Below are 11746 nucleotides of genomic sequence, written 5' to 3'. Positions count from 1 at the left end.
GGACCAGCCCTCCACCGAGCTGTAAGTAAAAGGGTACTTAATAATGAAAATATCTCACTTTACTTCTGAGGAAAATAATCGAAGCATTTATCTTGCAGTTTGGATCTTATCCCTTCTCGGCAGAGATCGTCTTCAGGGGATCTTCTTCCAGAGATGATGGAGAGCGAAACGCCACCCCCTGCCACACCTCCTCACGAGGCGGGCGACCCCGAGGTGTCGTTGCGGAGGGTTTCTCCTGATCCGGCAAGGCCAGAAGGTAATCCTATGGCCACCCTAAGTCCTCAGTATCCGGCTCTCGAAGAGAGTGATCAAAAGAGTCCGACACTGTCTGGTGTGCGGTCGGACGTACTGAGGGATCTGCTGGAGCAAGCGACTATCTTAGAAGAGCACCGCACGTTGATGGGTATGGTGATTGAAAGGATTTCGTTCGCCGAAAGCGGGTTGCATGAAGCTTTTATGAGTCTACTGACGGGTTTTGAGGTACATGAAATGATGTACATTGTTGACAGTACCGCACATTTTTAGATGTGCCCTATGTAGATAGTAACACCTGAGACTGGTTGTCGTCGAAAACGGCGGAAAATAGAGAATCATAGTCCCAGGTAATAACCAGACCGCCTTTGTGTTCAGGTGGTTGAAGCTTCAGTGGCTAGCCGGACTAATGGGTTTGCCGAACTAAGGCGGCAACTGGATGCGGCAGATGCCTACATCGTGCTTGTTAACAAGCGGCTTGACGAGGCATAGGGTAGGTGATTTTTCTGGTGATTGTCACATAATAAGAGCAGCATGATGCCAGTATCTTAATATGTTGTGACTGCAGATGGAGCTGCCACCATGGAGACCCTTCGGGCGGAGCTTGCCCGAGCCAAGGAGCAAGCAAGGAGTAGCAATGCGACCGCTTTAAAGGCGGCCAAAGAGTTAAGGGCCAAACAGGCCGCGCATTGTGAGAGCAAAGAAAAAATAGCCAAGATGGATGTAGAGTTAAAAGATGCTGCTGACCGTTGCCAGCTTCTTGAAGAAGAAAATCGGGCGAAGGCGACGGACCTGGAAAAGGCCCGGGTGGCTGCCAAGGAAGCCCGCTCCAAAATTAGAGCGACGAAGGAGGAGCTGCGTCAAGCTGCGGATATTGTATCTGGGAAGCCCTTCTTGTTGCGGACTAAGTTCGGAGATCCAAAATATGCTCCTCTGGACCGGCTATGGAGTTCTGCGGACGAGTACATGGATTTGGCTGCAAGTGCTACTGATGCGGCCGAGTACTTCAAGGATCAGAAAGGTCCTGAAGTGGAGAAGCTGTTCTGGTCACAGTTTCATGCTCCAGTCCGTCCGCTGTTGCTGAATGAGCGATTGACCGGTTGGGCCGAGCTCCATAGATTATCCGGACTTGCCATGAGGTCCGTTGTGGATCATCTGTGGCCAGGAGGGCCAAGGCCGAGTAGGTACTTTAGCTTAGTGCAACAATTCCTTGGTGCTGTGCCACGCATCGATGCTGTAAAGAGGTCGGCGTGCATAGAAGGCTCGCGGATGGCCCTTGCCCGTGTCAAATCATACTGGGCGGAGATGGATGCCACCACTGTTGCGGCACAAGGCTCGGCCATAGGCCGAGTGGCTGCCGAGCACCACTTTGAAGAAGTTCTTGAAGGCGCTCGTTCGATAGAGGCTCAGTGCTCGAAGAATATTATGTTTAAGTGACATGTATTCCCATTGTAAAAACAATGTTTTGTTGAGTTTATCAAGGATGTATTTATACTTTTGCCCGAAAGTACTATGATGCCTCCTGTGCGGCCGTTTATGTATATATGTATATAACCTGAAAGATGGCAGTCGTCGGCTTCAGCCCCCATGCATATAATGCGGGGGTGCTCGCAGAAGACGCATGTTCACACTTGATCCAACGTCTTGGTCCATTAAGGAGGTGATAGCGTAGCGAACTAGGCAATCGGACTGTAATGCTTTAACACTTTCACTTAGCCAGAGGAGTTTGACAGTGGGGCTACTATATAGCCCCTGGTGGCTCCGCGCTCATCCGAATTCGGGGCGCGTATATGCCTGGCAGGGAAACGGCCCTTCGTTAAGGCGGAGGAATCACGAAGATTCCGCTAGGTCATCGAGTGGTTGACCAGTCTCAAGCTATATCATGACAGTCAGTTTTCGGCTTTCTCTACTAAGGTGCTCGTCCGGATGAACCAGGGCACAATCGCAGTAGTTCTCCTGGTGCCGCCTTAGCCGATAGAGCGGAACGTAAGGCAGCAAAACACAGGAGCCGGGCAAACCCAACATTTAACCAAAGACATGATTCGGAGCTGATGCATATAAGGCCAAACTCGCGACGCCGAACACTCCCTAAGGTATTCGGTCTTTATGATGTAAACCGGGCTTAAACAGTGCCCTTTGTAATAAGCCCCTGGTGTCCAAGCACGTGCAATATCCTGACGTGGCCACATGCCAATATGTCAGCATCCTTCTCAATTGTACTGAGAATCCGGGGGATGTGTATCAACAAGAGACAGTAAAAAAGGTTTACGCAGGGTCTTAATCTAAAAAGAATCCTTTGAACGGGTCCCTGCTGCACATCTGCGCCTGTGTCTCCGTTGTGCCGTATCCTGGACGGGTGTAGCACGATGGTCATCTGTAAAAGAGAGGAACTTAGTTGAAAAGTTGTTGTGCAAAAAGGTAGGTTATACTAAATAAACCATGTACAGTTCAAGATGAGTAAAGTTGAGCCTAATTGTCACTTGTTTACACGCGTTGAGCCCCTTGTATTGTTATAGGGTATAGCCATCAAACCTGTATCAATTATATATAACTGCACCGGACTCGTCTAACAGTGTCTGTGGTCTTAACGACCTGTCAAATGCTCTAGTTGGTGAGGCCGTCTAGTGTGCGGCTGCCAAGGCGGCTGCACGGTCTTCCGCGCGCAAGGAGCGCTCAATATTTTCATTTACTATAATGATGCCACGTGGACCGGGCATCTTATGAGAGAAGCGTAATGCGGTATTGCATTAAAGCGAGCGAAAGCTTCGTGTCCGAGTAGTGCTTGATAGACACTTTGGAACGGAGCGATGTGGAAGGTTAAATTTTCGCTGCGGAAGTTATCGGGAAAGCCGAATATAACCTCTAGTAGTAGGGAGCCCGTGCAATGGGCTTCTGGGCCTGGCGTTACTCCTTTAAAGTTAGTATTGCTATGGCTAATTTTTGTTGGGTCTATCCCCATTTTGCAGACTATGTCCTGATATATCAGGTTTAAACTACTGTCGTCGTCCATCAGGACTCGTGTGAAGTGGTATCCGTCAATTATCGGGTCTAACACCAAGGCAGTCCATCCTGCATGCCGGATACTTGTCGAGTAATCCCGATGGTCAAAGGTGATCGGTTGGGACGACCAGTGATAGAACTCCGCGGTGATAGGCCCTGGGGCATGTGTCTCTAGGAGTGCCGCTTTGTTTCTCCCCTTTGTCACGTGTAACACGTTTACTGTTTTGACTTTTGGGGGGAATATCTTCTGTTCCACAGTGCTTTGCTTGCGAGGCTCGTCCTCGTCTTCGATTGGTGTATCCTGCCCCTTGTGTCCGGCGTTGAGCTTGTTGGACTGTTTGAAGACCCAACATTCTCTATGGGTATGATTTGCAGGTTTATCGGGGGTGCTATGGATCTGACATATTTTATCCAGAGTCTTGTTTAGGCTGGACAGTTCGTCTCTGTTGCCTTTGGAGGGCAGCTTTTGCTGACCTGGCCGAGAGCTTCTGAATCCGGCATTTACCGCCGTGCTCTTCGGGATGTCTTCTTTATTCCGGCGCTTGTTTTTGCTACGTTGTGGCTTCCTGCTTCCGTCCCTGACTTCGGATGTACTTGGGTCGCTGGTGCTACATCGGGCCAACCAGCTGTCCTTGCCCGCGCAAAAGCGGGTCATGAGGCTTGCTAATGCTGCCACTGTTCTCGACTTTTCTTGACCAAGGTGTCTGGCAAGCCATTTGTCTCGAACGCTGTGCTTGAAAGCTGCTAAGGCTTCGGTGTCTGGACAGTCGACTATTTGGTTCTTTTTAGTGAGAAACCTATTCCAAAGCATTCGGGCTAACTCTCCGGGTTGTTGAGTTATATGACTTAAATCGTCTGCATCCGGTGGTCGGACATAGGTCCCTTGAAAATTTGCCCGAAAAGCGTCTTCGAGCTCTTCCCAGCTTCCAATGGAGTTTTCGGGGAGGCTTTTAAGCCAGTGCTGAGCTGGCCCTTTGAGCTTGAGGGGTAAGTACTTGATGGTGTAGAGATCATCTCCTCGAGCCATGTGGATATGGAGGATGTAGTCCTCAATCCGGACCCTAGGGTCTGTCGTTCCGTCATATGCCTCTATGTTTACGGGTTTGAATCCCTCTGGAAATTCATGGTCCAACACCTCATCGGTGAAACATAGGGGGTGTGCGGCACCTCTGTATTTGGGTGTACCGTGGTGTTCGGATGTTTGTTGTGTTGCATTGCGTGCTGGAGCGCGCTTGCTTGGCCTGTAGATGGATCTGGTTGTGTTGTCCTTTTGATGAGAGCCCTCACGTGGATCGCGTACTGGCTTGTGTGCGGCGTCGTTTGCCGCTCTATGTTGGCCATGAGGTCGTCTATCCGACCGGATGGCTGTTTTGTTTTTTGATTGCGGGGGATCTAAGGCCTCCTCATCGAATTCAGGTAGTAGCTTTCGCTTCGGGTAGCTCTTTGTGTGGCGATTACCATCGTATTTTGCTGCGGTGTTGAGTACTTCACTCCATCTAATTCTGAGTGTGTCTTGTGCAGCCCTGAGCATTTGCTTCTACTTTTTCAGACTCCTCGCAGTGGCAACAAGCCTTTGATGTTTATTCTGTTGCTCCAGGTGCCTGTCCAGTGTGATGTCGTCCGGACTGTTATCTTCAACGGAGTCGGGTTGTTCGGTTTGATTCTCTGTGTTGCCGTGGTCGGACGATGGTTCAATGCCGTGTTTGTCGTCCGCTGGCTCACCCTACTCTATCGCTGGGTCTATATGATCGTTGTTTCTGCCGAGGCGGGATATGGAGCGGCGCTTACGCTGCCGCTTTGACTGCTTCTCGAGGGAACAACCCTTCGCTGCGTCCTTCCGTTCCTCGTCATCGTTTTCTTTGGGTGTGTCCACCATGTATACATCATATGATGAAGTGGGCGTCCAGTGCCCTGTGGGCAGTGGTTCCTGTTCGTCTCCTGCCTCGTCGTCCATACCGTCGATGTCTTCGGAGTCGAAGTCGAGCATGTCGGTCAAATTGTCGACAGTGGCTACTAAGTGGGTGGTGGGTGGGCGGCGAATTTCTTCGTCATCCGCATCCCAATCCTGCCGGACATAGTTCGGCCAGGACTCTCCTGACAGGGAGAGATACCTTAATGAGTTCAGGATGTCGCCGAAGGGCGAGTGCTGAAAGACATCTGCGGAGGTGAACTCCATGATCGGCGCCCAGTCGGATTCGATAGGCACGGGCGCAGGCGGTTCGGAGTCCGTGGCCGGGGAAGAATCCGGCAGTTTGGCGTCACGGCTCTCGTGAAGGGTAAGGTCGATACTCGGTTTGATCGCCGATGAGAATGCGGCCTCCGTGGCGGGGTCTATCCACCCGTCCCTGGAGGGCGCAATTGGCTCCGAATTGAGGGTCGGAGCGATCGCCGGTGCGATCTCCCGAACACTATCCAATGGTAGAGCTAAATCATGCTCATCGTGACCGTGCGACGCACTCGGCAAGGGCTCGAATCCGTCAAAGATCAAGTCTTTGTGGACGTCGGCTGTGTAGTTCAAGTTTCCAAATCTGACCTGATGGCCAGGGGGGTAGCTCTTGATCTGCTCCAGATGGCCAAGCGAGTTGGCCCGCAGTGCGAAGCCGCCGAATACAAAGATCCGTCCGGGGAGAAAAGTCTCACCTTGGACTGCATCGCTATCGATGATTGAAGGAGCCATCAAGCCTAACGATGACGACACAGAGGAACTCTCAATGAAAGCACCAATGTCGGTGTCAAAACCGGCAGATCTCGGGTAGGGGGTCCCGAACTGTGCGTCTAGGCGGATGGTAATAGGAGGCAGGGGACACGATGTTTACCCAGGTTCGGGCCCTCTTGATGGAGGTAAAACCCTACGTCCTGCTTGATTGTTCTTGATAATATGAGTAGTACAAGAGTTGATCTACCACGAGATCAGAGAGGCTAAACCCTAGAAGCTAGCCTATGGTGTGATTGTTTGTTGTCCTACGGACTAAAACCCTCCGGTTTATATAGACATCGGAGGGGGCTAGGATTACAGAGAGTCGGTTACAAGGAATGAGATCTACATATCCGTATTGCCAAGCTTTCCTTCCACGCCAAGGAGAGTCCCATCCAGACACGGGACGAAGTCTTCAATCTTGTATCTTCATAGTCCAACAGTCCGGCCAAAGGATATAATCTGGATGTCCGGATACCCCCTAATCCAAGACTCCCTCAGTATCCATAACAGATGTGAGATTGTTAATTAATGGTTTAACTTAAGGTGGCAACTTAAATACACATCTGGGTGGATTGAGGCACCTGGGGTATCCAGTGATTGCCTGTATTTTTTTGGAAATCCCGGGGTACCGTGTGATTTTCCTATGGACCGCCACCCAGGCTCAAAGGGATCATGAGATTTTTCATACTAGAAACTTCCGTGTGCAGCCACATGCCATTATGGGCTCTGGCATAGTTGATTAAGTAGTGTGAACTCTTACAGTGGTAGACTAGAAGATGTAGGGGATGTAGGTGGTACTGTCTACCCATCGTAAGGTGCTAACGCTTCTGAAAGACTGTGTCTCGGTCATCCGTTTCTCAAACACCATGTAGTGCGAGAAATCCAACGGAGGAGATCGAGTCTTGTGGGGAAAAGTGCACAAACCTCTGCAGAGTGTACAAACTAATCTTGATTAGCCGTGTCCCTGGTTATGGACATCTTGAGTATCTGGTTCTTGGATTATCATGTTGATCTCATCACTCTAAATTAATTTTGTTGGGTTATTAATGACCTTTTTAATTGGGATTGAGATGGGGTTTACCATTCTCAAAGTTTTCAACCAACTTTGTAGTTAAATAAAATATATTCCTTTGCAGTAGGGAAAAATTGGCTTTTCGCAAAAACCTATTAACCATACAGCCTCCACCATCCATATATGCATGTAGTGATAGCATTATTCTGTTCATTACTCTCTTGTGTTACATTGCCGGCATATTCCATGTGCTGACCCGTTTTCGAGCTGCAATGTATCATGTTGCAGACTTTTCAGATGACGAGTAAGGAGCCTTAGGTCGTGGTCTTTCACTCAGTGATGCCGTTGGAGTTGATGGACTCACTTTATCTTCCAAGCCTTCCGTTGTTATCATATTAGATGGCCTTAAGCCATATTTATTGTAATAAGTTCTCTTTTGAGACATTCGATGTAATAAGTGTGTGATTGCTACTCTGTTATAAATCCTCAGGTACTGTGTGTGTCAGCATTACCGATCTAGGGATGACACTGATGCACAGAGACTCGGCCGTTTGAGGTCTGGTCGCTACACAAGAGATCTTTAACCATAGCAATTTTAGGTTCAACTTTAATTTGCTCAGGGGGTTTATGTGTCTTAATATTACTTTTGTTGACCACAGTTGAAGCTTTAGCATGATTCTTTATTCTAATAGGGAAAGGTGGTTTCTCAACATAAGCAGTAGGAACAATAGGATCATTATAAGTGAAAGTCTTTTCTTCAACTTTAATAGGTGCAACTACTTTTGCTTCAATGGGAGGATTATATTTAAACCACTTCTCCTTAGGGAGATCAACATGTGTAGCAAAGGATTCACAGAAAGAAGCTACTATCTCAGAGTCAAGTCCATATTTATTGCTAAATTTACGGAAAACATCGGTATCCATAAAAGATTTAAGACCAATCAAACTTAGGTGTTATACCTGACTCTTTACCTCCGTCAAGATACCAATCTTCAGAGTTGTGTTTAATTCTCTCCAATAAATTCCATTTGTATTCAATAGTCTTCATCATAAAGGAACCAGTGCAAGAAGTATCGAGCATGGAGCGATTGTTGTCAGAAAGCCGAGCATAAAAATTTTGAATAATCATTTCTCTTGAGAGGTCATGATTGGGGCATGAATATAACATTGACTTAAGCCTCCCCCAAGTTTGAGCGATACTTTCTCCTTCATGAGGCCAAAAATTATATATATAATTACGATCACGATGAACAAGATGCATAGGATAAAACTTCTGATGGAATTCCAATTTCAACCGTTTGTAGTCCCATGATCCCATATCATCACATAGCCTATACCATGTCAATGCATCTCCCTTCAAAGATAAAGGGAAGACCTTCTTCTTGATAACATCATCGGGCATACCTGCAAGCTTAAATAATCCACAAACTTCATCCACATAGATTAAGTGTAAGTCGGGATGCAATGTTCCATCTCCTGCAAAAGGATTAGCTAGCAGTTTCTCTATCATACCCGAAGGAATTTCGAAGTAAACATTTTCATTTTCAATAGGTTTAGTAGGTTGAGGAGTAACTAATTGTGGTTCCGGACGAGGTGAAGATACCCCAAACAAACCCCTCAAAGGATTACTTTCCATAGTAACAAGTGATAGTAAATTTCAGCACACTATATAAATTTTTCCTCACCAAATTCCACCTACCAAAGGCGCTTCACTCCTCGGCAACGGTGCCAGAAAAGAGTCTTGATGACCCACAAGTGTAGGGGATCTATCGTGGCCTTTTCGATAAGTAAGAGTGTCGAACCCAATGAGGAGGAGAAGGAAATGATAAGCGGTTTTCAGCAAGGTATTCTTTGTGAGCACTGAAATTATCGGTAACAGATAGTTTTGTGATAAGGTAATTTGTAACGAGTAGCAAGTAATAAAAGTAAATAAGGTGTAGCAAGATGGCCCAATCCTTTTTGTAGCAAAGGACAAGTCTGGACAAACTTTTATATGAAGGAAAGCGCTCCCGAGGACACATGGGAATTATCATCAAGCTAGTTTTCATCACGTTCATATGATTCGCATTCGGTACTTTGATAATTTGATATGTGGGTGGACCGGTGCTTGGGTGCTGCCCTTACTTGGACAAGCATCCCACTTATGATTAACCCCTATTGCAAGCATCCGCAACTACAACAGAAGTATTAAGGTAAACCTAACCATAACATGAAATATATGGATCCAAATCAGCCCCTTACGAAGCAACGCATAAACTAGGGTTTAAGCTTCTATCACTCTAGCAACCCATCATCTACTTATTACTTCCCAATGCCTCCCTCTAGGCCCAAATAATGGTGAAGTGTCATGTAGTCGACGTTCACATGACACCACTAGAGGGATGACAACATACATCTCATCAAAATATCGAACGAATACCAAATTCACATGACTACTAATATCAAGACTTCTCTCATGTCCTCAGGAACAAACATAACTACTCACAAAGCATATTCATGTTCATAATCAGAGGGATATTAATATGCATAATGGATCTAAACATATGATCTTCCACCAAGTAAACCAACTAGCATCAACTACAAGGAGTAATCAACACTACTAGCAACCCACAGGTACCAATCTGAGGTTTGGATACAAAGATTGGATACAAGAGATGAACTAGGGTTTGAGAGGAGATGGTGCTGGTGAAGATGTTGATGGAGATTGACCCCCTCCTGATGAGAGGATTGTTGGTGATGACGATGGTGATGATTTCCCCCTCCCGGAGGGAAGTTTCCTCAGCAGAACAGCTCCGCTGGAGCCCTAGATTGGTTCCGCTTCCGCCTCGTGACGGCGGAGTCTCGTCCCGAAAGCTTGCTTATGATTTTTTTCCTCGACGAAAGACTCCATATAGCAGAAGATGGCATTGGAGGGCCACTAGGGGGCCCACAAGGCAGGGGGCGCGCCCAGGGGGTAGGGCGCGCCCCCACCCTCGTGGCCAGGGTGTGGCCCCCCTCTAGAACTTCTTGTGCTCAGTATTTTTTATATATACTGGAAATAGCTTCCGTGAAGTTTCAGGACTTTTGGAGCTGTGCAGAATAGGTCTCTAATATTTGCTCCTTTTCCAGCCCAGAATCTCAGCTGCCGGCATTCTCCCTCTTCATGTAAACCTTGTAAAATAAGAGAGAATAGGCATAAGTATTGTGACATAATGTGTAATAACAGCCTATAATGTAGTAAATATCGATATAAAAGCATGATGCAAAATGGACGTATCAGCCTGGATGCAGAAACTCGACAAAGCTCATGTTGTGTACATGGCCAAGGAGGCGTACACGAGCTACGACATGTACAGGCGGATCGTTGACATAAGGAAGTGCCTCCTTCCTCAAAACGTCCAGGGATCCAGCCAGAAGCAAAGCAATGGCAAGCGTCGTCGCAACAATAAGTAGATGATTAGATGCTTGTTTCTCCTAATTTAGTATGCATGTAATTGCTTACTTTGGTGTGTGGAAATGTTATGTGTGTAGTAACTTGTGTAATTGTATGCTTAATTTAGTTTTGCAATGTTGTCTTTTTAAGTATATATGTTGATGTTCTGTAGACAGAGCAAATCACATCGCACATGGACTAAACAATGAAACCTGTCGGTGATAATTTCATCAATCACTAACAATTGTATACCAGCAATCATTTGCTCACAGCACACACGGCTTGTTAACAAGAATCGTCTATGTTGTGATCGGTCTTCCCACACGTTTTCGATTATAGACATGTTTGTCGCGTATCACACACATCTTATTAAGTTGAATCGTTTCTGTTCTCTTGGCTCAATGCAAACAGTTCATCCGAGTGAATTGTATGTCGTATATCGCACACACCTTCATCTGGCTGCCCATTTCTGTTGTTCTGCCTCGTCACAAACAGTTTATCTGAGTAAATTGTATGTCGTATATCACACACGCCTTCATCTAGATGCTCGTTTCTTTTGTTCTGCCTCATCGCAAACAGTTCATTGAACTGAACCGTATGCCCCGCATCGCACACGCAACTAAAATATGAACCGTGTTTGATGTATCCGCCATCGCAAATGTTTTGCATTTTTTACAGTTATTTTACATCACCGTTTGCCATAATGCATCGCACACAATTTCGTCAAAGGGTCTCTGATCATAGTGTCACGTTAGCAGTATCCTGCAGTAGTGTTGATACCTAAAGATCCTAACGTGGTGGGGGTGGGAGCGTATAGGCCAATCAACTTAGTGCATACCTTTCCAAGGCTTGTCTCTAAACTACCATTAGTTAGGCTTAGGCCTCGGGTGGTGATTTGTTAGTGCAAACTCATCAAATTTTATTAAGGGGTGAAATCTTCATGAGAAATTCACTCTAGTTTGGCAATTTTCACAAGATTCATCAAAGGAAAAGCTAAACATGTGCTTCTCAAACTAGAAATCTCTCGTGCATTTGAATTCCTTTCTTTGTTTTCCTCTTTGAGGTTCTCCAGGAAAAATGTTTCTCTGGAAGATTGGGTGAAGTGGATTGCAATTTTGTCTCCTTGGCAAGCACTCTGAGTGGTTGCAGTGGCATTGGGGGAAACAATGTCGTGCAAGTCACTATATTTAGGCAGGGTGATCACATCTCACCACACATCTTTGCCATTGCGATGCATGCATTGATCTCGCTCATGCAAGTTTATATATCTATGCCAACGAGATTATCTTGTTCATCAGGCCATCTCGAATTGACCATGACTTTGCAAGAAAGGTGATGAATATCCTCTGAATGGCCTTTGGTCTGCTGATCA

This window comes from Triticum dicoccoides, chromosome 2A (genome assembly GCF_002162155.2).
Source record: "Triticum dicoccoides isolate Atlit2015 ecotype Zavitan chromosome 2A, WEW_v2.0, whole genome shotgun sequence".
In the NCBI taxonomy this organism is placed as follows: Eukaryota; Viridiplantae; Streptophyta; class Magnoliopsida; order Poales; family Poaceae; genus Triticum; species Triticum dicoccoides.
The sequence above is the reverse complement of the archived record's forward strand: the minus strand, read 5'-3'. Positions refer to the sequence as shown.